At 42.2% G+C, this 27,740-nt stretch overlaps 1 protein-coding gene across 25 annotated transcripts in view; it reads left to right on the top strand.

Moving 5' to 3' along the window:
• FNBP1 (formin binding protein 1) overlaps positions 1-27,740 on the top strand; it is a 169,180-nt gene that overhangs the window by 99,469 nt on the left and 41,971 nt on the right. The window lies entirely within an intron of this gene.

Genomic DNA, 27,740 nt, shown 5'->3' with positions numbered 1-27,740 from the left:
CATAGATTTGTTGAGCTTTGGGCAGACTAGAGATGAGTTGAGCTGGGAAACAGTGTGAACTATTATTTGCCCAATTCTACCAAATTTCTTGCTTGAAGACTAGGTATATTATGCCTTCCTCTCAAATGATTTAATATATTAAAATACATATTCTTGCCAGGTGCCCTGGCACACACCCCTAGAATGAAGCCAGAGGATTATGTGAGCCCAGGAGTTCAAGGCCAGACGGGGCAAGAGAGCCAGACCCCATCTTGGGCGGGGAAGTGCTCTCAATATCTGTATTTGATCTCAAAGTGGAACTACTTACTCTACCAAAATACATTAATTTGCTGCTAAAGTTAAATATTTAAAATGTTATTCAATTAAAATAAGTTAGATTGGCCCAAAGTTTAAAACAATATTTTAGGTTGAATGGGGCAAATCAGTGTATGTATCATTCATACATATATGTGTGTGTGTGTGTGTGTGTGTGTGTGTGTGTGTGTGTGTGTGTATTTGTGCTAAAAAAAGTATATTTGCATATATTTTAGAGATAATGAGATACTGTCTCTATTTTTATTTTGTTTATGTTTATTTTTATTCTTTATTTTATTTATTTATTTTTGAGACAGAGTCTCGCTCTGTCGCCCAGGCTGGAGTGCAGTGGTGCGATTTTGGCTCACAACAACCTCTACCTTCAGGGCTCAGGTGATCCTCCTGCCTTAGCCTCCCGAATAGCTGGGACTACAGACACCTACCATGCCCTGCTAATGATCCCCTCTCTACATAAACAAATAACATACATATGTATATTTTTAGTGGGTGTGTTGGCTCATGCCTATAATCCCAGCACTTTGGGAGGCCAACCAAGGTGGGCAGATTGTTTGAGTCTAGGAGTTCGAGTTCAGCTTGGGCAACATGGTGAGACCCAGTCTCTACAAAAAACACAGAAAAATTAGTGGGGCATGGTGACGCATGCCTGCGGTCCCAGCTACTCCAGAGGCCGCGGTAAGAGGATTGCTTGGGCCTGGGAGGCAGAGTTTGCAGTGAGCCACAGTCCTGCTGCTGCATTTCAGCCCGGGTGATAGAGCCAGACCCTGTCTCAAAAAAAAAAAAACAACTGATCTCTAAACTGTCATTTTATTTCTGTTTTGTTTTTTCTGTAGAGATGGTCATATCACCACCAAGTAATGATAGTTGCATTTTTTTTCCAATCTTCATGCCTTGTGTTTATTTTTTCTTATCTTAACTCTGCTAGTTATGCTTTCTGTTCTGCTGAGTCTTCATTATGGACCTCCTCAACTTGTTCCTGATTGTAAAGACAGTGCTTCAAAAGGTTCCCCATTAAGAATGATTTTAATATACCCTTTACTGGTTAAACAATTTTCCCTTTCCTATGTTGCCAAGAGCTTTTTTTAAAGCTTGACTTATTATTGAATATCATTAAATACTTGTTCTGCTTCCTTTAATTCATGAATGTAGTCAATTATATTAATCAGTTTTTTTTTACATTGAGCCAAGTTAGTGTTCCTGGAACAAATTCAACTAGATTATGATATATTACGTTTTTATGCATAGTTGAATTTGTTTTGTTAATATTTTACTTAAGATTTTTTTATTGAAATGGTCTGTATTCATCGAAATTCGTCTATAATTTTCCTTTCTTGTCTGTTAAATCTACTTTGCATTACTTATGAGTTTTGGAGTGTTTGCTCTTTTTTTCTGAAATAATGTATGTAAAATTAAGATCGCTATTCCTTAAATGTTTTATGATACTTGTTTGTGTAAAGCAGTTAGAAACTACTGATTCCATTTTTTATTGTCTACTTCTGGGTCGATCCTAGTGGATTATCTTTTTGTAGCAATATATCCATTTCATCGTAAATTTTCAAATTTATTGGCAAAAAGTTGCCCATAATCATAGTATCTTCTCACCTTAATTTTTTTTTTTTTTAATTGAGATGAAGTCTCGCTCTGTTGCCCAGGCTGGAGTACAGTGGCGTGATCTCAGCTCACTGCAACCTCTGCCTCCCGGGTTCAAACGTTTCTCTTGCCTCAGCCTCCTGAGTAGCTGGAATCAGGCACACCCACCATGCCCAGCTAATTTTTGAGTTTTTAGTAGAGATGGGGTTTCATCATCTTGACCAGGCTGGTCTTGAACTCCTGACCTTGTGATCCACCCATCTCCACCTTCCAAAGTGCTGGGATAACAGGCGTGAATCATCGCGCCTGGCTCTCACCTTAATTTTTGCTGCATATGTTATATTTCCCCCATTTACTCCTGACACTGTTTTTTTTTATACCTTTTTTCTTTTTTTTCTGGATATGTTTTTTTTTTTTTTTTTTTCCTCATTTTTAGGGCATTCAGTAATACTGGATATTTTTTTAAAGAAATTACTTACATTTATTTTATTATATTATTATTTTTTATATGTAGATATGGCATCTCGCCATGTTGCCCAGGTTGGCCTAAGCCTTAGCCTCCTAAAATATTAGTATTATGGGCATGAACCACTGTGCCCAGCTTTAAAATAATTGTTAGTGGTATTTCCTAAGAACCTAAATACCAGATTTTATCTTCGTGGAGCCTCTATTTTCTATTTTTATTTTCTATTTTATTTAACTTCTTCCTTCCACCCCCATTCCCTTTCTTCTCCTTCTGTCATTACCTTTGGATTTATTCCATTACCCTTTTAAAAAGTTTCTTTAGATGCTTACTCAGTCTTTATTTTTTCCAGAATAAACATTAAGATTACAGACTTCCCACTTAAGTACTGTTTTATCTGTATCTCACATATTTTGGTATGTGGTATTACTAATGTCGTCTATTTCCAGACATTTGTCCTTTCTTTTATGGTTTAATCTCTCACCTATGATTCATTTAGAAGCATGGTTTTAAATTTCCAAATATATGGCATATTTCAACTTTTGTAACAGATTTCTTTCTTTTCTTTTTTTTCTGAGACATAGTCTCACTCTGTCGCCCAAGCTGGAGTGCAGCGGTGTGATCTTGGCTCACTGCAACCTCTGCCTCCAGGGTTCAAGTGTTTCTCCTGCCTCAGCCTCCCTAGTCCTGGAATTATAGGCATGCCCCACCACACCCAGCTAATTTTTTGTGTGTATTTTTAGGAGAGACAGGGTTTTACTATGTTGGCCAGGCTGGTCTCGAACTCCTGACCTGAAGTGATCCACCTGCCTCAGCCTCCCAAAGTGCCGGGATTACAGTCGTGAACCACCGCGCCCGGCCTGTTTTTGTGGTTGTTGTTGTTATTGTTTTTGAAATAGAGTCTTCCTCTGTTGCCCAGGCTGGAGTGCAGTAGGGCAGTCTCATCTTCTGCAATCTCTGCCTCCCAGGCTCTTGCCATTCTCATTCCTCAGTCTCCCGAGTAGCTGAGATTACAGGCATGTGTCACCACACCCAGCTAATTTCTTGTGTTTTTAATAGAGTTGGGGTTTCACCATGTTGGCCAGGCTGGCCTCCAACTCTTGACCTCAGGTGATCCACCCTCCTGGGCCTCCCACAGTGCTGGGATTATAGGCGTGAGCCATCACACCCAGCCTTAGCCTGTTTTTCATGCTCTTCACGATATTGTTCAAGTTCACTGTTACAAGAAAGCTCACCTGTGATTGTTTCCAAACATGAATATGCTGTGAAAAACTGCAGATAGACCAGCAAGACTTCTGGGTTATACTAAGACAATTCCTCCATATAAGAAGTCACATAGGCTGGGCCCAGTGGTCACACCTATAATCCCAGCACTTTAGGAGACCAAGGTGGGTGGATTACCTGAGGTCAGGAGTTCAGGACCAGCCTGGCCAACGTGGTGAAACCCTGACTCTACTAAAACAATTAAAAAAAAAAAAAAAATTAGCCAGGCATGGTGGCGGGTGCCTGTAATCCCAGCTACATGGGAGGCTGGGACAGGAGAATCACTTGAACCCAGGAGGCACAGGCTGCAGTGAGCCGAGATTGCACCATTGCACTCCAGCCTGGGCGACAGGAGTGAAACTCCGTCTCAAAAAAAGAAAAAAGAAGTCATTTAAAGCTGGGTGCAGTGGCTGGTACCTGTAATCCTAGCCCTTTGAGAGGTCAAGGCAGGAGGATCTCTTGAACCCAGGAGTTTGAGACAAGCCTTTGCAACATAGTGAGACCTCATCTCTACAAAAACTTTTTTAAAAATTAGCCTAGCATGGTGGTGTGCACCTGGAGTACCAGCTACTCTGGAGGCTGAAATGTGAGGATCACTTGAGCCTGGGAAGTGGAGGTTGCAGTAAGCCAAGACTGTACCACCGCACTCCAGCCTGGGTGACATGGCAAGGCCCTGTCTCAAAAAATAAATAAATAACGCATCCAAGACTGAATAATCTAAAAAGAAAAAAATAATAATAAAGTAAAAAACTGAATAAATAAAATTATATAAGAAGATACAAGTCAGCTGGGCATAGTGGCCCATGCCTGTCATCCTAGCACATTGGGAGGCTGAGGTGGGAGGAGTGCTGGAGGCTAGGAGTTCAAGACCAGCCTGGCCAACATAGACAGACCCTGTCTCTACAAAATAATTAAGAAATTAGGCTGGGCATGGTGGCACACACCTGTAATCCCAGCACTTTTCGAGGCTGAGGCAGACGAATCACCTGAGGTCAGGGGTTTGAGACCAACCTGGTCAACATGATGAAACCCCATCTCTACTAAAAATACAAAAATTAGCCAGGCATGGTAGCACATGTCTGTAGTCCCAGCTACTTGGGAGGCGGAGGCAAGAGAATCACTTGAACCCAGGAGGTGGAGGTTGCAGTGAGCCAAGATCGAGCCATTGCACTCTAGCCTGGGTGACAGACGGAGACTCCGTCTCAAAAAATAAAAAAACATACAAGTCATTAACTGAGCGTGGTGGTTTGCACCTGCAATCCCAGCAACTTAGGAGGTTGATGTAGGAGGATCTCTTGAGCTCTGGAGGTTAACGCTGCTGTGAGCAGTGATCACACCCCTGCACTCCAGCCTGGGTGGCAGAGCAAGACCTTGTCTCAAAAAAAAAAAAAAAAAGAAAGAAAGAAAGAAAAGAAAATGGTACAAGTCATTGCAGAGAAATCTGTGAGGTTCAGAGCAGACTGTGTGTAATGAGTGTGTGTTTCATGGAACTTTATCTATGGTGCTGGAGGCCTAGACTAGAGGGGGTGGTCCAGGAAGCAGGCCTTACCTGGGTTCATTACTAAGCTGCATTCATGTCAATTTTCGCCTTGGGGTTTGGAGTCCACATTCTCTAAATTCTGGCCCTTTGTGATTCAGAAATTTCCAGGATGACTTTTTTCTCTGTTGTTCTCTCTGAGGCCAGATCCAAGGCAGTTTAACTCTTTTTTTTTTTTTTAAGGTAAATTTTAGATTATTGTATTTATTTATTTATTTATTATTATTATATTTTAAGTTCTGGGGTACATGTGCAGATCGTGCAGGATTATTACATAGGTATACACATGTATTGGTGGTTTGCTGCATCCATCCCCCCGTCATCTACATTAGGTATTTCTCCTAATGTTATCCCTCCCTAGTCCCCCCACACCCTGCTATCCCTCCCCTAGCTCCCTCATCCCCTAACAGGCCCTGGTGTGTGATGCTCCCCTCCCTGTGTCCATATGTTCTCATTGTTCAACACCCACTTAGGAGTGAGAACATGCAGTGTTTGGTTTTCTGTTCTTGTGTCAGTTTGCTGAGAATGATGGTTTCCAGCTTCATCCATGTTCCTGCAAAGGACACGACCTCATCCTTTTCTATGCCTGCATAGTATTCCATGATGTATATATGCCAGATTTTCTTTATCCAGTCTATCATTGATGGGCATTTGGATTGGTTCCAAGCCTTTGCTATTGTAAACAGTGCTGCAGTGAACATACATGTGCATGTGTCTTTATAGTAGAACAATTTATAATCCTTTGGGTGTATACCCAATAATGGGATTGCTGGGTCAAATGGCATTTCTATTTCTAGATCCTTGAGGAATTGCCACACTGTCTTCCACAATGTTCGAACTAATTTACACTCCCACCAACAGTGTAAAAGTGTTCCTGTTTCTCCATGTCCTCTTCAGCATCTGTTGTCACCAGATTTTTTAATGATCGCCATTTTAACTGAAGTGAGATGGAATCTCAATGTATTTTTGATTTGCATTTCTCTAATGACGAGTGATGATGAACATTTTTTCATATGTTTGTTGGCTGCATAAATGTCTTCTTTTGAGAAGTGTCTGTTCATATCCTTTGCCCACTTCTTGATGGGGTTGTTTTTTTCTTCTAAATTTGTTTAAGTTCTTTGTAGATTCTGGATATTAGCCCTTTGTCAGATGGGTAGATTGCAAAAATTTTTTCCCATTCTGTTGGTTGCTGGTTCACTCTAATGATTCTTTCTTTTGCTGTGTAGAAGCTCTTAAGTTTAGTTAGATCCCATTTGTCTATTTTGGCTTTTGTCGCCATTGCTTTCGGTGTTCTAGTCATGAAGTCCTTGCCTATGCCTATGTCCTGAATGGTATTGCCTAGATTTTCTTCTAGGGTTTTTATGGTATTAGGTCTTATGTTTAAATCTTTAATCCATCTGGAGTTAATTTTTGTACAAGGTGTAAGGAAGGGGTCCAGTTTCAGCTTTCTGCACATGGCTAGCAGGTTTCCCCAACACCATTTATTAAATAGGGAATCCTTTCCCCTTTGCTTGTTTTTGTCAGGTTTGTCAAAGATCAGATGATTGTAGATGTGTGGCGTTACGTCTGAGGCCTCTGTTCTGTTTTGTTGTTGTTGTGTTTTGCTTATGATTGTCTTGGCTATGCGGGCTCCTTTTGGTTCGATATGAAGTTTTAACTTTTAAAAAGTGCACTTGCTGAATCCAAAGGTGATTTTAGGACTTTGGACATGTGCGGCCAAATTGAATTGCTATCCTCAACTTTCTTACACTGGGAGCCTCATTTTCCTATATTTATGTAAGTACCACTTACCTCCTCTCCAAGGATATGATGAATTACCCAATTTTGGCATCACAAACATTGAAGCTGAGGGAGCAGCTGTGTCTAAACATTGAAATGTTTAAGTTATTTTGCTTTGGAAATGACTTGAAACACTATAATTTCCCAAAACATTCAGTTCTTTGACTGTTCTATCAATTTTTTACTTTGTTGCCTATGAAGCCTTCCGTCAGCGTCTAGCTAACTAGAGGCAGAGTTTCGGTTCTTATAGTTATTTAATGTCGTCTCCCATTATGGTTTCTGACAGTCTCTCAATCTAACATAAATGTTTCCCCCCAGTTCCTGCAAATGATTAAATTATCTAATTGTATCCAAAACAACTCATCCTCCCTTTTTCTAGCAGCCAGCCACACAGCACTGGGAACGGTAAGCCTGTGCTTACAAAGGCATTGCACCTGTGAACTTTGTCTTGTACTTGGTGATACAGTTGATATGAACTATAAGCATGTATGCATTTTTTAAACTCCTTAGAATCCTGAGTGTAAGCCTGATTTTCTTTTCTTTTTGTGGAGTTAATGCCCAGATATGGATTGAAACCATATTTTCTTTTTCTTTCTTTTTTTTTTTTGAGACAGAGTCTCACTCTGTGGCCAGGCACCAGGCTGGAGCGCAGTGGCACAATCTCGGCTCACTACAACCTCTGCCTCCCGGTTTCAAGCAATTCTCCTGCCTCAGCCTCCGAGTAGGTGGGATTACAGGCGCACTCCACCATGCCCAGCTAATTTTTGTCTTTTTAGTAGAGACGGGGTTTCACCATGTTAGCCAGGATGATCTCGATCTCTTGGCCTCGTGATCCACCTGCCTCGGCCTCCCAAAGTGCTGGGATTACAGGCTTGAGCCACCGTGCCCAGCTGAAACCACATTTTCATTAGCACTGTGTTCATTGTTGTTTTGTTGTTGTTGATGTTTATTTATTTACCTTTTGTGGTGTTCGAGGTTTTGCTGTGTACCCAGGCAGGTCTCAAACTCTTGGGCTCAAGCTGTCCTTGCACTTCTGCCTCCCTAAGTCTGGGATTACAGGTGTGAGCCAACGTGCCTGGCCAGGACTGTGTTCAGATCACCTCCATCAGTCCACGTCCACTCTCAGACTTTGGTTTGCTTTTGCATTGTGTTAGATGCCAGCGTGTGGCCGGATGTTTAGTAATCCCTGTAATCTCAGCACTTTGGGAGGCCTAGGTAGGTGGATCACCTGAGGTCAGGAATTCGAGACCAGCCTGACCAACATGGAGAAACCCTGTTTCTACTAAAAATACAAAATTAGCCAGGCGTGGTGGCGCATGCCTGTAATCTCAGCTACTCAGGAGGCTGAGGCAGGAGAATTGCTTGAACCCGGGAGGCAGAGGTTGCAGTGAGCCAAGATCGTATCATTGCACTCCAGCCTGGGCAACAAGAGTGAAAACCCCATCTCAAAAAAGTAGAAAGAAAAAAATAGCAGTTTTTATCTCTGGGCAAGAGTGCAGATTTGGATGCCGTGTTCCTCAGAGGAACAATGAAGAGAGGAAATCAACTTAATTGAACAATTATTATTGGCAATGAAAACTCAAGGAACCATGCCGTCTCTTTCCCTTCTTTGACGACTTGCTACCATCATGGAGTTTTGAAATTGACAGCTTTGAACAAGCTCGAGTGATTTGGAATTAGTTCATCTGGGTTTGTAAAAGAAGCAGTGTATGTTGGGGTAGGTCATCCTGCAGCTCATGACCCCCGTGTTTCAGTTGAAGGTAAAACAGGCTCCCCCGCCACCCTTTCTACAAAGTGGACTAGACAGCCGTACTCTCTGTTTTGCGATATTGAGAGGGAAACTGCAAAGGAACATGGGAAAATTATGCTACGTGCGTCTTACTCTTGTAAAAAAGAATTAATTGATTAAAACACTGAGATAAAGTATTCTTTTTTTTGTTCTTAAAAGAAACATTTATTTATTATCTTTATTGGTGAAACAGTTTCAGACAAATGTAGAACAAGTTCTCACACTTTGAGCCTTTAGTGCAAAAGATGAAGTATTCTTTTGCCATCGTTCTCAGAGGTAATTACTCTTAACCCCTTAATGTGTGTCCTTTTGAACCCTGTTGAAACAGGTGTTTTGGGCCAGGGATGGTGGCTCACGCCTGTAATCCTTCACTTTGGGAGGCTGAGGAGGACGGATCACCTGAGGTTAGAAGTTCAAGACCAGCCTGGCCAACATGATGAAGCCCCGTCTCTACTGAAAATATAAGAATTAGCTGGGCATGGTGGCATGTGCCTGTACTCCCAGCTACTTGGGAGGCTGAGGCAGGAGAATCGCTTGAACCCAGGAGGCAGAAGTTTTAGTGAGCTGAGATCACACCATTGCACTCCAGCCTGGCGAACAGAGCAAAACTCCATCTCAAAAAAAAAAAAAAACCACCAAAAATAGGTGCTTTTTATTAGCAATAGCAAAGACAAGTAAATTAAATAAAATAGGTATTTTGTTCATTTGTTGAGATAGGGTCTCGCTCTGTTGCTCAGGCTGAAGTGCAGTAATGTGAGCACAACTTACTGCAACCTCAACCTGGTGATTCAAGTGATCCTCCTGCCTCAGCCCCCCAAGTAGCTGGGACCACAGGTGCATGCCACCATGCCCAGCTAATTTTTTTTTTTTTTTTTTGGTAGAGACAGGGTCTCCCTATGTGTTGCCCAAGCTGGTCTTGAACTCATAGCCTGAAGTTATCCTCCTGCCTCAGCTTCACAAAGTGTTGGGATTATAGGCGTAAGTCACCACAACTGGCCCCAATTTTTTTTTTTTTTTTAATTTAAGGGAATTCTAGTAGAATTATTACTTCACGGTCTTATTCTCATCTTTTAAAAAATGTAGCTCAGCCCGCACAGTGGCTCTCGCCTTTAATCCCAGCACTTTGGGAGGCCAAGGCAGGCAGATCACCTAAGGTCGAGAGTTCGAGATCAGTCTGACCAACATGGAGAAACCCTGTCTCCACTAAACATACAAAATTAGCCGGGCATGGTGGCACATGCCTGTAATCACAGCTACTCAGGAGGCTGAGGCAGGAGAATCACTTGAACCCGGGAGGCGGAGGTTGTGGTGAGCAGAGATCGCGCTATTGCACTCTAGCCTGGGCAACAACAAGAATGAAACTGTGTCTCAAAAAAAAGTAACTCATTAGTGAAATTCCTAAGTCCGGAAGTGTTCACATGTATTCATTCATTGCCTTGCCTGTTGTTCACTGACCATCTCCTGGCAAGGGGTGCAAGTATAGATACCAACACATAATCACACAATTCCTGACTCTGAGGAGCTTGCCTTTTGTTTTCTTTTCTTTTTTTCCCCTTTTTTTTGAGACGGAGTTTTACTCTTATTGCCCAGGCTAGAGTGCAATGGCATGATCTCCGTTTACTGCAACCTCTGCCTCCTGGGTTCAAGTAATTCTCCTGCCTCAGCCTCCCAAGTAGCTGGGATTACAGGCACACGCCACCACGCCTGGCTGATTTTTGTATTTTAGCAGAGATGGAGTTTCACCATGTTGGGCAGCCTGGTCTCGACCTCCTCATGACCTCAGGTGATCCACCTACCTCGGTCTCCCAAAGTGTTGGGATTATAGGCGTGAGCCACCGCGCCTGGCCTGTTTTTTTTCTAATGTTTGGTTTGCTGTATTGTGAATTTTCCTACTTGCCCACCTAAACAACTCTTGAATGGCATTCCGGTGACAAAGACTTTAAAATCAGGATTTGTCTGTCACTCTGTTTTGAAAAACACCATGCCGACAAACTTGGATGAGAGACAACACCTAATGTTTGTGTTCCGATAGTGTGGCAGTGGATTACTGTGGTATTGTGAAGGAAAAGGAAAAGGTTATCAAAATGAATGGAATGTGAACTAATATTTCTGAACAGAGAGAACAGTGTTTTCTAAATGCATGCATTAAACTGAGTTCATCCATGTCAGGCAATGAATAATTCCCTTTCTCTAATTCTGCCTTCCCTTGTGACTGTTGGCTCTTACATAATTTCTAAATGCAAAATAGGATATTGTCTAACAGAAACTGCAGTTAGTGGTTATAAACAGCTGCAGAAATTGTTAGTTAAGTTCAAGTTATGTTTTTAAAACTCCAGGAACAATTTCTTCCTTTTCTTATAGGTCTGGTGTCATTTAACTGGTATGGGTTCTTTTTCTGCCAGAGTCTCAATTTATGAGCCGATGTTTTCCACCACAAATTAACGGTGCCTCTTCATTCAAATTCATTGCAATTGATTCTGAGCACTGAATGGCCAGAAGTGTTCTCTATACAGTGTGAGAAGTTTCCTTATTTCTGGCTAATTAGGAGTTTTTATTATGTAACCCAATTTGAGGATTTTTTTTTTTTTTTTTTTTTTGAGGCAGAATTTCTGTTGTTGCCCAGGCTGGAGCGCAGTGGCACAATGACCGCAACCTCCACCTCCTGGGTTCAAGCAGTTCTCCTGCCTCAGACTCGAAAGTAGCTGGGATTACAGGCAGAAGCCACCCTACCCGGCTAATTTTTTTATTTTTAGTAGAGAGAGCGTTTCTCCATGTTGGTAAGGCGGATCTCGAACTCAGGTGATCTGCCTGCCTCGGCCTCCCAAAGTGCTGGGATTACAGGCGTGAGCCACCTCACTTGGCCGAGGAAATGTTTTAAAAATTAAAATCCTAACCATGAGCACTGAACAATGTATCAGTTTCTTTGGGAGTCTGCATTCCATTTTTTTGTATGCAGTTACAATTTCTCAAAGTATTTAACTTTGAATGTGATTTAACTTTTTTTTTTTTTTTTTTTTTTTTTTGAGATGGAGTCTCACTCTGTCACCTGGGCTGGAGTACAGTGGCGTGATCTTGATTCACTGCAACCTCTGCCTCCTGGGTTCAAGCGATTCTCCTGCCTCAGCCTCCCGAGTAGCTGGGACTACAGGTGTATGCCACTATGCCTAGCTAATTTTTTATTTTTACTAAAGATGGGGTTTCACCACGTTGGCCAGGCTGGTCTCAAACTCCTGACCTCAGGTGATCTACCTGCCTGGGCCTCCCAAAGTGCTGGGATTGCAGACATGAGCCACCACACCTGGCTGTGATTAACTTTTTAATTCTACATAGATGTCCCTGTTGTGAAGCAGAATAGGAAATCCTGAGTCATTTATGAATTAAAGTAGAATTCTGTGACATATATAATACAAAATAAAATTTCATTCCTTTTTCTTTTTTTTTTTTTGAGACTGAGTCTTGCTCTATCGCTCAGGCTGGAGTGCACTGGCTCAATCTTAACTCACTGCAGCTTCTACTTCCTGGGTTCAAGTGATTCTTATGCCTCAGCTTCCTGAATAGCTGAAACTACAGGCATACACCACCACATCCAGCTAATTTTTTGTAATTTTAGTAGAGATGGGGTTTCTCCACATTGCCCAGGCTGGTCTCGAACTCCTGGGCTCACTGCTTTGGTCTCCCAAAGTATTGGGATTACAGGTCTGAGCCACCGTGCCCAACCTACATGTAATTTTTTAATGTGTCATGTATTATGTAATAGAATATTTTTTTCTTTTTTTATTTCTAACACAGATCATAGGAAACAATATAATAGAATATTTTTAAGAGAAAAATAAAATTATAGAAAGGAATCTATGCCAATTTTAAGCAAGAATGAAGGAGCTTACTTTAAATGATTATCATTTTGATAATGATCTCAAGAAAACAAACAAAATTGAGTAGTTTAGGTTTTCTTCAGTTGGAGTCCGTGTTGTCTGCTCTGTGAAGCAGACAGGATGGAGCTGGCTCCATTCTAAGTGAAGCCAGCTGCATAGCAGAGTGTTAAATTTTTTTACCATTTGGGGAAACAGTCTCTCTCGCTCGATGGCCACTTCAGTTATTGTACGTATAAGGAATTGTGCTTTAAACGTTTTGTTTACCATTGCTGTGGCACTGGGTTGACATCTTTATTGAACATGTTAATATCTTCATTCCCCATGTTTCTGTTTCTTCTTCCAAAATGTCTGACTCTCCTTATCTGAAGGAACTGTTTGCTGTAACAATTTAGAAAACAGTTTTTTTAAAGAGGAAGTGGTTAGTATAAATTCAGGAAATACATTTTGCAACTGCAGCTTAATCTTTTTAGGCTTAAAAAAGTTTCAAATGCTTTTCATTGCAAACAAGAGAAAAGTATACAGAATCTTATTATAAGTATTACCAAAAATGGATATTGTTACCATAACTGTTCTTTTATAACTGGATCCATGTTCAAATCAAAGATTCTAGAAAATACATGTTTCTTATTCTCTTTTTTGTGGAGTTTATATTTACTCCTGAAAGCATAATTATTAACAAGCCTGGGCTGGGCGCAGTGGCTCACGCCTATAATCCCAGCACTTTGGGAGGCCAAGGCGGGAAAATCACCTGAGGTCAGGAGTTCGAGAACAGCCTGGCCAACATGGTGAAACCCCGTCTCTACTAGAAATACAAAAATTAGCTGGGCGTGGTGGTGCATGCCTGTAATCTCAGCTACTTGGAAGGCTGAGGCAGGAGAATTGCTTGAACTCAGGAGGCAAAAGTTTCAGTGAGCCAAGATCGTGCCACTGTACTCCAGCCTGGGCAACAGAGTGAGACTCCATATCAAAAAACAAAAACCAAAAACAAGCCTGTAGTTAATGTGCCAAACAGCAGTAAAGCAGAGTAGCATGGCAGGTCATTCTCATACCCTGCATCGGAAGACAGAAATGAAGACATGAGTTCCCTGAAATGTACGTATTTATTTGTGTGTGTGTTTAGCTTCAGCACTTGGCACTTAGAACTGTCCTAAAGGTTTTTGTATGGTAAGTCATATAATAAGGTCTTTTAATTTTCAGTGAGTGTAAATGGCCTAGCCCATGGCCAGGAGCTTGTTCCTGATCTTTATATTACGGGGAAGTGGGTTCAAATCTTGTTTCTATCACTTACAAATGGCATGATATGTGGCAACTTACGTCATCTCTGGTTCCTGTGCTGTAAATAAGGATGTGATTCTGCACCTCAAAGGCTAGGTATCAGATTTCAGTGGTGTGTCATGTATGTGCAGTGGCCTATTTTTGGACTGCAATTGATTGGCTGACACTGTTATTACCATCTGTGTTTTGCCTGTGTGCTTCTCCTTGGATTACTTCTGCCTCCTCCCTCATTTCTTCCCTTTCAATCGACTTTTTTTTGAGATGGGAATTTCACTCTTGTTGCCTAGGCTGGAGCACATTGGCATCATCTCAGCTCACTGCAACCTCCACCTCCTGGTTTCAAGTGGTTCTTCTGCCTCATTCTCCTAATTAGCTGAGATTTCAGGTGCACACCACCATGACCAGCTCAGTTTTGCATTTCTAGTGGAGACAGGGTTTCGCCACGTTGGCCAGGCTGGTCTCGAACTCCTGGCCTCATGTGATTCTCCCACCTTGGCCTCCTGAAGTGCTGAGATTATAAACATGAGCCACCACGCCTGGCCACCCTTCAGTCAACTATTAATCGATTCAGTGTGTGTGTGTGTGTGTGTGTGTGTGTGTGTATATGTGTGTGTGTATAATTACGTTTTTTTAGACATAAACTTGCTCTCTTGCCAGGCTAGAATGCAGTGGCACCATCTCAGCTCACTGCAACCTCTGCCTCCTGGGTTCAAGTGATTCTCCTGCCTCAGCCTCTCAAGTAGCTGGGGCTAATAGGCACATGCCACCACACCCAGCTAATGTTTGTATTTTTAGTAGAGATGGGTTTCACTATGTTGGCCAGGATGGTCTCCATCTCTTGACCTTGTGATCCACCCACCTCGGCCTCCTAAAGTGCTGGGATTATAGGCGTGAGCTACCGTGCCTGGCCATATTTTTAACATTCTAGGCATTCTGGACATCTAGACATTCAGCAAGAATATTTATTGGACAAAGTGTGTATAGCACCAATAGGACTATTTATAATAGATACCTTTCTTGAGGTCCCCAGTTAGCAGACAGGAGAGAGACGGATGAGAGAAGCATGACACGAGAAAGAGGAAAATGAGACAGTTGGGGAATAAGGTGGAGTCTGACATGTAGCGTGCCAAATTGTGTGAAGATCATCAGAACGATAGCAGTTTAGAAGCATTTAGGCCGGGCGCAGTGGCTCATGCTTGTAATCCTACCAGCCAAGGCAGGTAGATCATTTGAGGTCAGGAGTTAGAGACCAGCCTGGCCAACATGGTGAAACCCCATCTCTATGAAAATACAAAAATTAGCTGGGCATGGTGGTGCACACCAGTAATCCAGCTACTCAGGAGGCTAAGGCAGGAGAATCGCTTGAACCCGCACGGCAGAAGTTGTAGTGAGCTGAGATCATGCCACTGTACTCCAGCCTGGGCAACAAGAGCAAAACTCCCTCTCAAAAAAAAAAAAAAAAGAAAATTATAAAAACAAAAATTATAAAAACCATCAGTGAGGTCCATCATGTATGAAATCACCTGGTCCTGTGACCAGCAAACACTAGGAGCTCGACAGTTGCTCCTGCATTCTGCATCTGAAAAAGGTCTGTGCAGCCTGTAGGTTGTTGGCATAGGCTTGAAAGCGGAATTGGGGCTTGAATATGAAGATTAGGCAGAGACGGAAAAGAGAGAGCGCCATCGAGGTGTAGACAGCTTCATCCGGGGCACTGAAGGAGCCTGTTGCTGATGTTGACCTTCCTGCCAGGACAGGGGACTCTGTGGGACCTAGCTGAAGAAGTAAAATGAGAACAGTTTGTGAAAGATATTTAAAGCGAAATGGGCCAGGTGTGGTGGCTCATGCCTGTTATCTTAGCACTTTGGGAGGCTGAGGCAGGAGGATTGTTTGACCAGGAGTTCGAGACCAGCCTGGGCAACATAGTGAGACACCCCCCACCCACCCACATCTCAAAAGAAGAAAAAAAAAAAAAAAGGAAGAATTTTAAAAAGCCAAATGGCAGGATGAATGTGACCCTGATAAAATGCTATTGAACCTACTCAAAAAACCTATACTTAAAAGTGTTTTGTATTTTCTAAAGGGCTTTTAGTCCACTTCGTGTTTCCTTTATCTCTTTATAGATAAATAGGGTGAACCTATAAAATGTGAAATTACCATTAGCCTAAAGTGGCCCTGCAGTATATGGTACAGCCAAGACTGAAGCATGTTTCTATGCCTCAAGTTCAGTGTTCTTGCCTGTTTACCGTTCAGCTTTACTACTAGATTGTATTAGATAAGCTCGTTACTCTTAGCCACCGCTTTTTCCTACAGAACTAGGCAGGTAATAGATGTGTGAAACTGGTGGGCTGGAGTAAGATGACAAATAGCTATTAGCACAGGGCCTCGGTATCAGGACCCAATAAGGAGAGGTGGGGGCTGTCCTGACCTAGGAAGCCCAAGTCCCATGTAAACAGGGCGGCCATTATTTACCATCTATTTACACATATAGCCGTTGATAATGCAGACCAAGTGTTGTCGCATCCTGTATGTCACTCCTTTCTGAGTTAAATTTTCTTCTTCCTGGAAGATGGGTTGTTTTAATTTTTTTCCATGGGAGTTTGTGAGTGGTAAATTCTCTCTATTTGTTTGAAATGTCTTTATTTTGTCCTCACTCTAATGTGATAGTTTAGCTAGATATAGAATTCTGGGTTGACAATTATTTTCTCTAAACGTTTTGTTTGTTTTGGTTTTGGTTTTTTTGGAGATGGAGTCTCACTCTGTCACCCAGACTGGAGTGCAGTCATGCAATCTTGGCTCACTGCAACCTCCACCTCCCAGGTTCAAATGATTCTCCTGCCTCAGCCTCTCATGTAGCTGGGATTACAGATGCCCACCACCATGCCTGGCTAATTTTTATATTTTTAGTAGAAACGGGGTTTTGCCATGTCAGCCAGGGTGGTCTTGAACTCCTGGCCTTGTGTGATCCGCCCACCTTGGCCTCCCAAAGTGTTGGGATTACAGTCATAAGCCACTGTGCTCAGCCTAAACATTTTGAAAATATCATTCCAAGCCAGGTGTAGTAGTTTATGCCTGTAATTCCAACACTTTTGGAGGACAAGGTGGAAGGATCACTTGAGCCTAGGAGTTCGAAACCAGCCTGGGCAACATAGGAAGACCTTGTCTCTACAAAAAATAAAAAAGTTATCTGGGCATGCCTGTAGTCCCATCTACTCAGTCAGGAGGCTGAGGCAATATCATTGCTTGAGCCTGGGAAGTTGAGGCTGCAGTGGGCTGTGAGCATACCACTGTACTCCATCCTGGTTGACAGAACAAGACTCTGTCTCAATAAAAAAGAAAATGTAATTTCGTTGTCTATCATTGTCAATTGGTCTTCTTGGAAATTTTACATTCTAGTTAATAGCATTTCTTTGTAGATATTTTACTTTCTCCTGTAGTTGTTAATACCTTGTATTTCCCTTTGATATTCCATGGCATCAATATGATGTTTCAAAGCACAGACTTTTTATTTTTAATATATTCTGTCTGGGGTTCCTAGAGAATTTCTTCCTTTCATAAATAGATGAAAACTCTTAGGTGTTAACTCTTCTTATATTGTGTTGTTATTAATATTGTTGGTTTTGGGGATTCATGTTAGATGTATGTGAAATTTCTCATTCTGTTCCCCATGTCTCTTTAAGTTTTTTTTTTTATTTTTTGAGATGGAGTTTTGCTCTTGTTGCCCAGGCTGGAGTACAATGGCATGATCTTGGCCCACTGCAACCTCCGCCTCCAATGTTCAACTGATTCTCCTGCCTCAGCCTTCCGAGTAGCTGGGATTATAGGCACATACCGCCATGCCGGACTGATTTTGTATTTTTAGTAGAGACGGGGTTTCTCCATGTTGGTCAGGCTGGTCCCGAGCTCCTGACCTCAAGTAATCTGCCCACCTCAGCCTCCCAAAGTGCTGGGATTACAGGCATGAGCCACTGCACCCGCCCTTCACTTCTTTTTCATAGATTTCATTTCCTATGTATTACATATTGTGTAACTGTGTCAGCTACTTCATGAAATCTCTTCAAATTATTCTGCTATTTAACTCATCTGTTGAGTTTTAAAATTTCAGTGGCTGCATTTTTTATTTCTACAAGTTCCATTTTATTCTTTTGCAGATACACCTGATCTATATTTATCACATCTTATTTTCTTATGATTCCTGTTGCATCATTCACTTCCTTAATCCTTCAAAATGTCCTTGTTTTGTTGCTGTTTTTGAGAGAGGGTCTTATTCTGTCACCTAAGCCCAGGCTAAAGTACAGTGGGACAATCATAGCTCACTACAGCCTTGAACTTCTGGGCTCAAGTGCCACCTCAGCACCCGGAGTAGCTAGGACTACAGGTGTATACCACTATGCCCTGATTATTTTTAAATTTTTTGTAGAAATGGGGTCTCACTGCCGGGCATGGTGGCTCACGCCTGTAATCCCAGCACTTTGGGAGGCGGAGGCAGGCGGATCATGAGGTCAAGAGATCGAGACCATCTGGCCAACACGGTGAAACCTCATCTCTACTAAAAGTACAAAAATTAGCTGGGCATGGTGATGTGCGCCTGTAGTCCCAGCTTCTCGGGAGGCTGCGGCAGGAGAATCACTTGAATCTGGGAAGCGGAAGATGTAGTGAGCCGAGATTGTGCCACTGCACTCCAGCCCGCTGGAGTGAGACTCCATCTCAAAAAAAAAAAGAAATGAGGTCTCACTATGTTACGTAGGCTGGTCTCAAACTCCTAGCTTCAAGTGATCCTCCCACATTGGCCTTCTAAAATGTTGGGATTATAGACATGAGCCTCTGTGCCTGACCTGTTGTTTTTATATTTTCTTTCAGATTGTTCTTTTAGCTCAGGTTCTTACGGTAATTATTTTTCTCACTATTGCATCAGCTCTCATGGTGGTTTATTTCCTTGTGCATTATTATTATTATTAATTACCTTTTTTGTCTAAGCATAACTTCAATAGAGATTGTTTTTTTCTCTGGGAATCTTATAAAAACAGGATTGTAGAAGTATCCCCCCAGTGAGGTTTTATGGTGTTTCTGCCAGACAACCTGGAACTAATTTTTATGTTAATTTCTTGGCTTGGGGATTCTTGCACCATCTGTACTAGCACAGACTGGAGCTTTTGTTTTGTAGAAGATACTCTTCCCCCACTCCACAGCTTGAGACCTACATAAGCTTCCTGGTCTTCTGTGGTCACGGGAAGTTTCTCCAGTTATTTCTCATCTAAAGGAAAGAAGACAGAACTAACATTGAGGTTAACGTAGGAAGGGCTTACAGCCTTACGTCTTTACCTCATGGATAGTATATTACCGGATAACATGTGCAAGATTTTTTGTTGTTGTTCCTGTTGTTTTTATTTTTGTTTGTTTGAGATGAAGTTTTGCTCTTGTTGCCCAGGCATGATCTCGGCTCACTGTAACCTCCACCTCCCAGGTTCAAGCGATTCTCCTGCCTCAGCCTCCCGAGTAGCTGGGAGTAAAGGCGCAGGCCACCATGCCTGGCTAATTTTTGTATTTTTAGTATGGACTGGGGTTTCATCATATTGCTCAGGCTGGTCTCAAACTCCTGACCTCAGGTGATCTACCTGCCTCGGCCTCCCAAAGTGCTGGGATTACAGGCATGAGCCACCGCACCCCGCCAAGATTTTTCATATTAAGCATTCTTTTTTTTTTTTTTTTTTTTTGAGACGGAGTTTCGCTCTTGTTACCCAGGCTGGAGTGCAATGGCGCGATCTCTGCTCACCGCAACCTCCGCCTCCTGGGTTCAGGCAATTCTCCTGCCTCAGCCTCCTGAGTAGCTGGGATTACAGGCACGTGCCACCATGCCCAGCTAATTTTTTGTATTTTTAGTAGAGACGGGGTTTCACCATGTTGACCAGGATGGTCTCGATCTCTTGACCTCGTGATCCACCCGCCTCGGCCTCCCAAAGTGCTGGGATTACAGGCTTGAGCCACCGCGCCCGGCCTCATATTAAGCATTCTTGATTAAGCATCTCTTATGAGTGGAGACTAAGGGTGAACAGCTGCTAATCACCAGATACCTCAGATTTATCCAGAAATGGAAGTGTGTAATTTCATTTCTTTCCCTGAGTTATGTAACATGACTCATTTATTTACACTACTAAGGAGCATATCTTTTCTAGAACTGCATTTATACAGTGTTTTAAGTATTTCTGCCCATTGTAATAACTCCACAGCAGTAGAGAATGGTGATCATATGGACATTAACTTTTAGCTGGAATCCTGCCTGTTATCTTCAGCTGTATATCTTGCAAGAATATGAAACCTTGCAAGTGTCATATTCCAGGGTGAGGTTATTTATGAAGGAGAGAAGGGAAAAGAATAATAATTTCAGGCCAGACATGGTGGCTCACGCCTGTAATCCCAACACTTTGGGAGACCGAGGTGGGTGAATCACCTAGGTCAGGAGTTCAAGACCAGCCTGGCCATCATGGTGAAACCCTGTCTCTACTAAAAGTACAAAAATTAGCCAGGAGTGGTGGCAGGTGCCTGTAATCCCAGTTACTTGGGAGGCTGAGGCAGGAGAATCACTTGAATCTGGGAGGTGGAGGTTGCAGTGAGCCAAGATCATGCCACTGTACTCCAACCTAGGCGACAAGAGCGATACTCGATACTCCGTCTCAAAAATAATAATCATAATCAATTTCAAACCTACCATAATGGTAGGGAGGAGAAGGAAGCCAGGTCTTGGAAACCATCATTTACATCTTAGCAACATCTCTAAGCACATGCTGAATTTCTTCCACCAGCCTCCCTTGGAGGCTTGCCAACATCATGATGAGAAATATCAGCATTGGCCTCTTCTCCTTCAGCAGAAATTGTCACTCACCTTGAGTAAGTAGATATTTCAGATAAGTCATCCAGAGCATAGGGAAACAGAAGGTCTTTTCTTTTTTTTTTTTTTGAGACAGAGTTTCACTCATGTTACCCAGGCTGGAGTGCAATGGCGCGATCTCGGCTCACCGCAACCTCTGCCTCCTGGGTTCAGGCAATTCTCCTGCCTCAGCCTCCTGAGTAGCTGGGATTACAGGCATGCGCCACCATGCCCAGCTAATGTTTTTTGTATTTTTAGTAGAGACGGGGTTTCACCATGTTGACCAGGATGGTCTCGATCTCTTGACCTCGTGATCCACCCGCCTCGGCCTCCCAAAGTGCTGGGATTACAGGCTTGAGCCACCACGCCCGGCCTAGGTCTTTTCTTAAAACTGCTTAGCGAGTGAATGACCCACGTGGGGTTGAGATGCTGGTCTCACTGGCTGTCTTTCCGTAGTCCCTCCTTCCATTTCAGTGGCCTTCCACCTGCAATACTGGAGCTAGAAAGTTGTAAGACTGTTTCAAAAAAAAAAAAAAAAAAAAGAAAGAAAGAAAAAAGTCAGGAAATTGCTGGAATAGTTCAAGCATGTTTCTTTGGTTAACTTATTTTGAAGTTTTTCTCTGTTTTCTATTCTAGCTGTCCTTATAATTTATCAAAGACAGACTCATTGTTTTGGCAAGCTCCCGGCCTGGAAGTCTCCAACAAAAACTCACAGCGCTCTATCTGAATAGGAATTTTTAAATGCATTCTTAGTCTTGAAATTGAAAATGTATTCTAGATGCAACAGTTTGCTGGAAAATTTAAACAATGCCATTTATCATACAACAGCTTTGCTCCAGACAAAGAGCCTTTTCATCTCTCCCTTTGCTAGTGTCCCTTCTACTCCATTAGCTTTTCAGAGCTTTTTTTTTTCCCACCAATTAATTAATTAATTTATTTTTTGAGGTCTCACTCTGTCACCTAGGCTGGAGTGCAGTGGCATGATCTCAGCTCACTGCAATCTCCGCCTCCTGGGTTCAAGCGATTCTCCTGCCTCAGCCTCCTAGTAGCAGGGATTACAGGCACACACCGCTACACTCGGCTAATTTTTGTATTTTTTAGTAGAGACGTGGTTTTACCATGTTGGCCAGGCTGGTCTCAAACTCCTGGCCCTCAAGTGATGTGCCCACCTCAGCCTCACAAAATGGTGGGATTACAGGCATGAGGCACTGTGCCCAGACTTTTTAAAAATTTGGTTAACTTATAAGTTATATAAAGCATATTTCTTTGGTTAGCTTATTTTGAAAAACGTATTAAAGTTTTTCTGTTTTGTGTTTTAACTGCCCTTACAAATTTGTCAAAGGCAAACTCTGATAAACTTTAAAAATTATGAAAAATTATATATACATTTACTTCATCTTATTAAATACTACTTTACATTGTTAAAACAGGATATACATAGTTCATCAAGGGTGTGATGTAATATTAAACCAATCATTTGTTTGTTTCAAATTATTTTAAATTATTGGCTATTATAAACAGCTCTCATGGATATCTTTTGTTGTATCATTAGGATAAATTTTCAGAAGCAGAATTTCTGGGTCAAAGATTAGAGTAAAATTCTTTTTTTTTTTTTGAGACAGAGTCTTACTCTGTCCTCTAGGCTGGAGTGCAGTGACATGATCTCGGCTCACTGCAGCCTCTGCCTCCTGGGTTCAAGCAATTCTCCTGCCTCAGCCTCCCAAGTAGCTGGGACTACAGGTGCATGCCACCATACCTGGATAATTTTTGTATTTTTAGTAGAGGCAAGGTTTCACCATGTTGGCCAGGCTGGTCTTGGGCTCTTGACCTGAGGTGATCATCTGCCTCAGCCTCCCAAAGTGTTGGGATTATAGGTGTGAGCTACCGCGCCTGGGCATTAGTTTTATTCCTAACCATTGACAAATCCTAGAGAAATGCTAATAGGATTTTCATGGATTTCAAACAGGTTGCTCTTTTTTCTGTTCTCAAAAATACCTAGAAATAGAAAATAATATCCAGTGGCCTCTACCTCATTTGTGTGCTACGAAAATCTCATTTACCTGGCCACTTCTGGAAGTCACGATCCTCTAGTGGTTTTCAGGAGACGGAATGTGCAGAAACTTTTATTTCTTGAAGCATACAATTCTATAAATTTGAATTCTCTACAGCAAACATTTTTTTAAGCAGGAGAGAAAAGAACAAAAGGTGACCAGATAACCCAGGTTGTTAAAGTAGCAAGTTCAATTTTGTCCACAAAATGAAGTCTGTGGCTCAGGTAGTTTGGGGAGGAGGGAATCGGGATCAGTGAGGGCGTGCTGGATTCTTGCTGTGCCTCCAGCCTCTGGGTGCCCGCCAGGCCCATCTGCCAGTCAGGAGGAGCTGCTGCGGGATGCCGCTCACTGAATAATCAGTACAGGCATCCTCTCTGAGGGCAAAATAGTACATTCTTAGAGGAAAGGGAATAAAATCTAAACTAAGCCCCCTTCTCCAGCCAGCCTAAAATATAATTGGTCTCTTCTGATGATAACAGTGACATAACATGCTAAACATGCAGCCGTTCCGAAAAACACTGACTGTGGTTTGGACTACCAGTGATACTGTAAAATATTCCACGTGGCTCTCCCCAAACTTTCGGTGACAAAAGATGGGCATTTATAATTAGTTATATCCTTTAAACAAAGGAACAGTGGCTTTCCAAAAGCTCTGGAGACTGCTGCTTTAAGTATTAGGTTGCTGCAAAAGTCATTGTGGTTTTTGCCCTTCCATTCAAATGACAAAAACGGCAATTACTTTTGTACCAACCTATAGTTTATCATTGAAGGAACAGCAGTGTATAAAATCGGGAGATCTGGGGCCACATTCAAAAAGTGAGTAAGTCTCATTATTTATTCATTGGATCAATGTGTAAATAGAACCAGCCTATATTTGCTCATCTGGTTAAAAAGTCAAAAGCCATAGGCAGCCTTGAAAAATGATGCAAGGGGGCTGGGCGCGGCGGCTCACACCTGTAATCCCAGCACTTTGGGAGGCTGAGGTGGGCGGATCATGAGCTCAAGAGATCGAGACCATCCTGGCTAACAAGGTGAAATCCCATCCCTACTAAAAATACAAAAATTAGCCTGCGTGGTGGCGGCCACCTGTAATCCCAGGTACTCGGGAGGCTCAGGCCAGAGAGTCGCTTGAACCTGAGAGGCGGAGGTTGCAGTTAACTGAGATTGTGCCGCTGCACTCCAGCCCCGGCGACAGAACGAGACTGTCTCAAAAAAAGAAAAAAATTTTGATGCAAAAGTATGACTTGGTAAGATGCAAGGTTATAACTCAGTTATAACTTTGTCCCTATGTGCAATGAACAAGTTTCTTAGTGCACTTGTATTTTCTCCTTATGACAATTGAGACACTGCGGAAAGTGTTATTGTCCTTAATATTTTAAATTATTAAGGAAAAAGTAACATTGAATTAAACAAGCCTGGCATGGTGGCTCACACCCATAATCCCAGCACTTGGGGAGGCTCAGGTAAGAGGGTGGCATGAGCCCAGGAGTTTGAGGCTGCACTGAGCTGTGATAGTGCCACTGCAGTCCAGTCTGGGTGACGGAGAGAGACCCTGCCAAAAAAAAAACAAACAAAACAGAGCTAAACAGGAAATAGCTACACATTTAGGCCATGCTAATAATCTAAATTTAGCTAACTGAATGGATGACAGTATTTTTGTCTTTAAATAGAATTTCAAAATTTGGGCTACAGTTCAGTTTCTAAAATATTATTTTCTTTATTTAGAGATTGCAACTCTGACTTTTTAGGCAATATGACTTAACTTCCATAATGATGTTGACAATGGACTATGTTAAGAATTACCAAGAAGTGGGCCGGGTGTGGTGGCTCATGTCTGTAATCCCAGCACTTTGGGAGGCAAAGGCAGGCGGATCACTTGAGGTCAGGAGTTCAAGACCAGCCTGGCCAATGTGGTGAAACCCATATATTTTAGTCTCTACTAAAAATATAAAAAATTAGCTGGGCGTGGTGGTACATGCCTGTAATCCCAGCTATTTAGGAGGCTGAGGCTGGAGAATCCCTTGAACCCGGGACAAGGAGATTGCAGTGAGCCAAGATCGTGCCACTGCACTCCAGCCTGGGCAACAGAGCAAGACTCCCTCTCAAAAAAACTAAAAAAAAAAAAAGGGATTACCAAGAAGTGAAGTCATATATAAGCAATACATCCTTAGGCTTATTTGGATTTGTTTGAGGGAGATCCCCAAGGGTTTGTGCAAAAAATTCTCAAGTTTAAATTCTTTCTGTTAGACAAAAGTGGTATAGATCTGATTCTAAGATGTCTGTGACCCAGCCTAGGCAGCGTGGTTATTCTGGAATTTTTAGAAAATTATCTCGAAATTCTGTGACACTGAGTCATTGAAAGTAAAACAAAACAAGCCAACTCTCTGTACATCTTTCTTCCCTGTAGTAATGTTGCTGTTAAGATGCAGTGTCTTTTATCCTCGGAATGGGAAACTTAATGTAATTGAAAGAATAGCTTCCGGCCTGGTTTAGAATGGAAATACTATCTCTTTGAGGTAATGGTTGTTATTTTTAGACTGACTTACAAAAAGAGATGAGGAGTCATGATGCTTATTAGCTCCAGTTAGTCCTAGACATTAGGAGGTAGTCTGCAAAATATCGTTAACAGTTACTCCAAATACGTTCTTGAAAATACAAGATATTTTAAAGGTATTTTTGTCATAATGAGTAATTGATTCAACACTAGCGTTAGAGAAAGACTCTTAAGTTCCATTGCCAAATAAACAGTTTACTAAACAGAAATAGATTTTTCATGGTGAAACTTGGTTAGAACAATGGTGCATTCCTAGGCCAGAGTTTCAAAAGTGGCTATTAGTTCAAAGCAGCTGGATTGAGGGATGGAGAAAAAGACAGTCCCGTCTTTCTGCTGCGGCTTTACAGAATTTGGTATATCACAATATCTCGCTGTTTTTTGAAGGTTTCCCGATAGTTTTAGTGAGCGAGAGTGAGTGAGAGGCGTAGAAACAGGCCTTTGCAGTCGTTTGTCCAGTCTTTTGCATGGAAGAAAAACTCCCAGAGAGACAACGCTCCTTTAACATAAAAGGCAGACCTGTTCTCTCTAAAATATACTTCTCTGATTTATTTTCTGCTACACATCCCACTTTCTAGGCTGGACTATAGACATGTCAGTCCTTACTCAGCGCCTTCCCCCATTCACGTCTAGGGCCCTTGTTATGTTTTCCGGATTCCTGCTTAGAAACAAGGCACAGGGCATCATGAATCTGTTAGGAGGTAATAAGCTTACAGAAGGAATCATGCAGCTAAAGCCAAAGCATGATTAGGAGTTCTGTGGAGCTACAGGAAGAAGATCACAGTCACTTCCGATCAAATGGTGCTGGGGTACCGGTGGCACCAGCTTTTCATAGGTAAAAAATTCTACTTGGGTAAAATATTCTAAAATATTGGTGTGAGTGAATTTATTGTCAGGAAGCTTTTATCTGCTCATGTGGGATGTGTGTATATGTGTGTGCACGTAAATACATACGTGTTCTATATAATGATGGCACTCTGATGTGATACCTGTTTCAGAACAGTTATTTTAAAAACTCACTTAGATAGAATCTCCAAAATAAATGAGGAAACTATCTCCTGACCTCTCACGGTTCTTTTTTTTTTTTTTTTTTTGAGACAGAGTTTCACTCTTGTTGCCCAGGCTGGAGGGCAGTGGTGCAATCTTGGTCCACCTCTGCCTCCTGGGTTCAATTCAAGCGATTCTCCTGCCTCAGCTTCCCAAGTAGCTGGGATGAAAGGCATGCGCCACCACACCCAGCTAATATTGTATTTTTAGTAGAGACGGGGTTTCTCCATGTTGGTCAGTCTGGTCTCGAACTCCTGACCTCAGGTGATTCGCCTGCCTCAGCCTCCCAAAGTGCTGAGATTACAGGCATGAACCACCGCGCCCAGCCCTCTTACTGTTCTTTACAGAAGAGATGAAGAAATCCCCAACTGGATTTTTGTGAGACTTTCTGAGGAAAGCTTGTGAATAAAATAGAGACTATTTTAGAAATTTGAGGTTACATGGAAATTTTTTTTTAACCTTCATAACGAAATGATACACGATGAAATGTCAGCAGCTGAAGAGTTAATAGGGTATTTGTGATGGACGGGTTCGGGGAACAGATGGAATGCATGTAGGTGGGAAAGCTATTATTTAATCAGAGGAGGGCTACTGTGTATTGGAAGGGGGTGGATTTTTGGGGGTAGCCGAGTACTCACCATTTTGAGGCTAGACTAATATATTTACTAGTGGACACAGGAAGAAGCAGACGCCAAGGCATATGGTCAGGAAGGGAGTTAACAGGCCACCAACAAAGAGGAAGAATGTGGCAGCTGAAATGCACCCAGGGTAGGTGACAAGAGGGTACAATGGCACCGAGAGATCAAAAGGCCTTAAGAAACTCAAAAAACCTCGGTCATAAGGAAGTGCGTTTGGAAACACTCATATTGTTACCTTCATTTGGGAAGTGTTCATGTGTGAATAGGGAAGAAAAGAAAGGAAGCGACTGTGAATTACCTTAGGCTTTCACCAGATGCGTATGAGTCAAATGTGTGAAGTGAAATTCAGGTTAAGCCTTCAAGGCACATAGGCAGGAGACCAATAAAGAACACAGACACGAAAAAGAAGTCGATACTAGATGTTCCCGTCAAGCAGAAAGTGGAACAGCGACTTGAGCATTCCCCTTTGGGTTGACGTTTGAATGTTTCTCTGTGTTTCTCTGCTTCCTTTCTTTCTCTCTTTTTCTTCTTCCTCCCTTTCTCTCTCTCCTTCCTTCCTTCCCTTCTCTTTCTTTCTTTCTCTCTTTCTTCTTTCTTTCTCTCTTTCTCTCTCTCTTTCTTTCTTTTCTTTTCTTTCTTTCTTTCTTTTTGCCCTTCCTTCCTTCCTTCCCTCCCTCCCTCCTTCCTTCCCTCCCTCCCTCCTTCCTTCCT

Source organism: Sapajus apella, unplaced genomic scaffold (assembly GCF_009761245.1).
Source record: "Sapajus apella isolate SASKATOON/1434 unplaced genomic scaffold, GSC_monkey_1.0 scaffold97, whole genome shotgun sequence".
Lineage (NCBI taxonomy): Eukaryota > Metazoa > Chordata > Mammalia > Primates > Cebidae > Sapajus > Sapajus apella.
The sequence above is the reverse complement of the archived record's forward strand: the minus strand, read 5'-3'. Positions and strand labels throughout refer to the sequence as shown.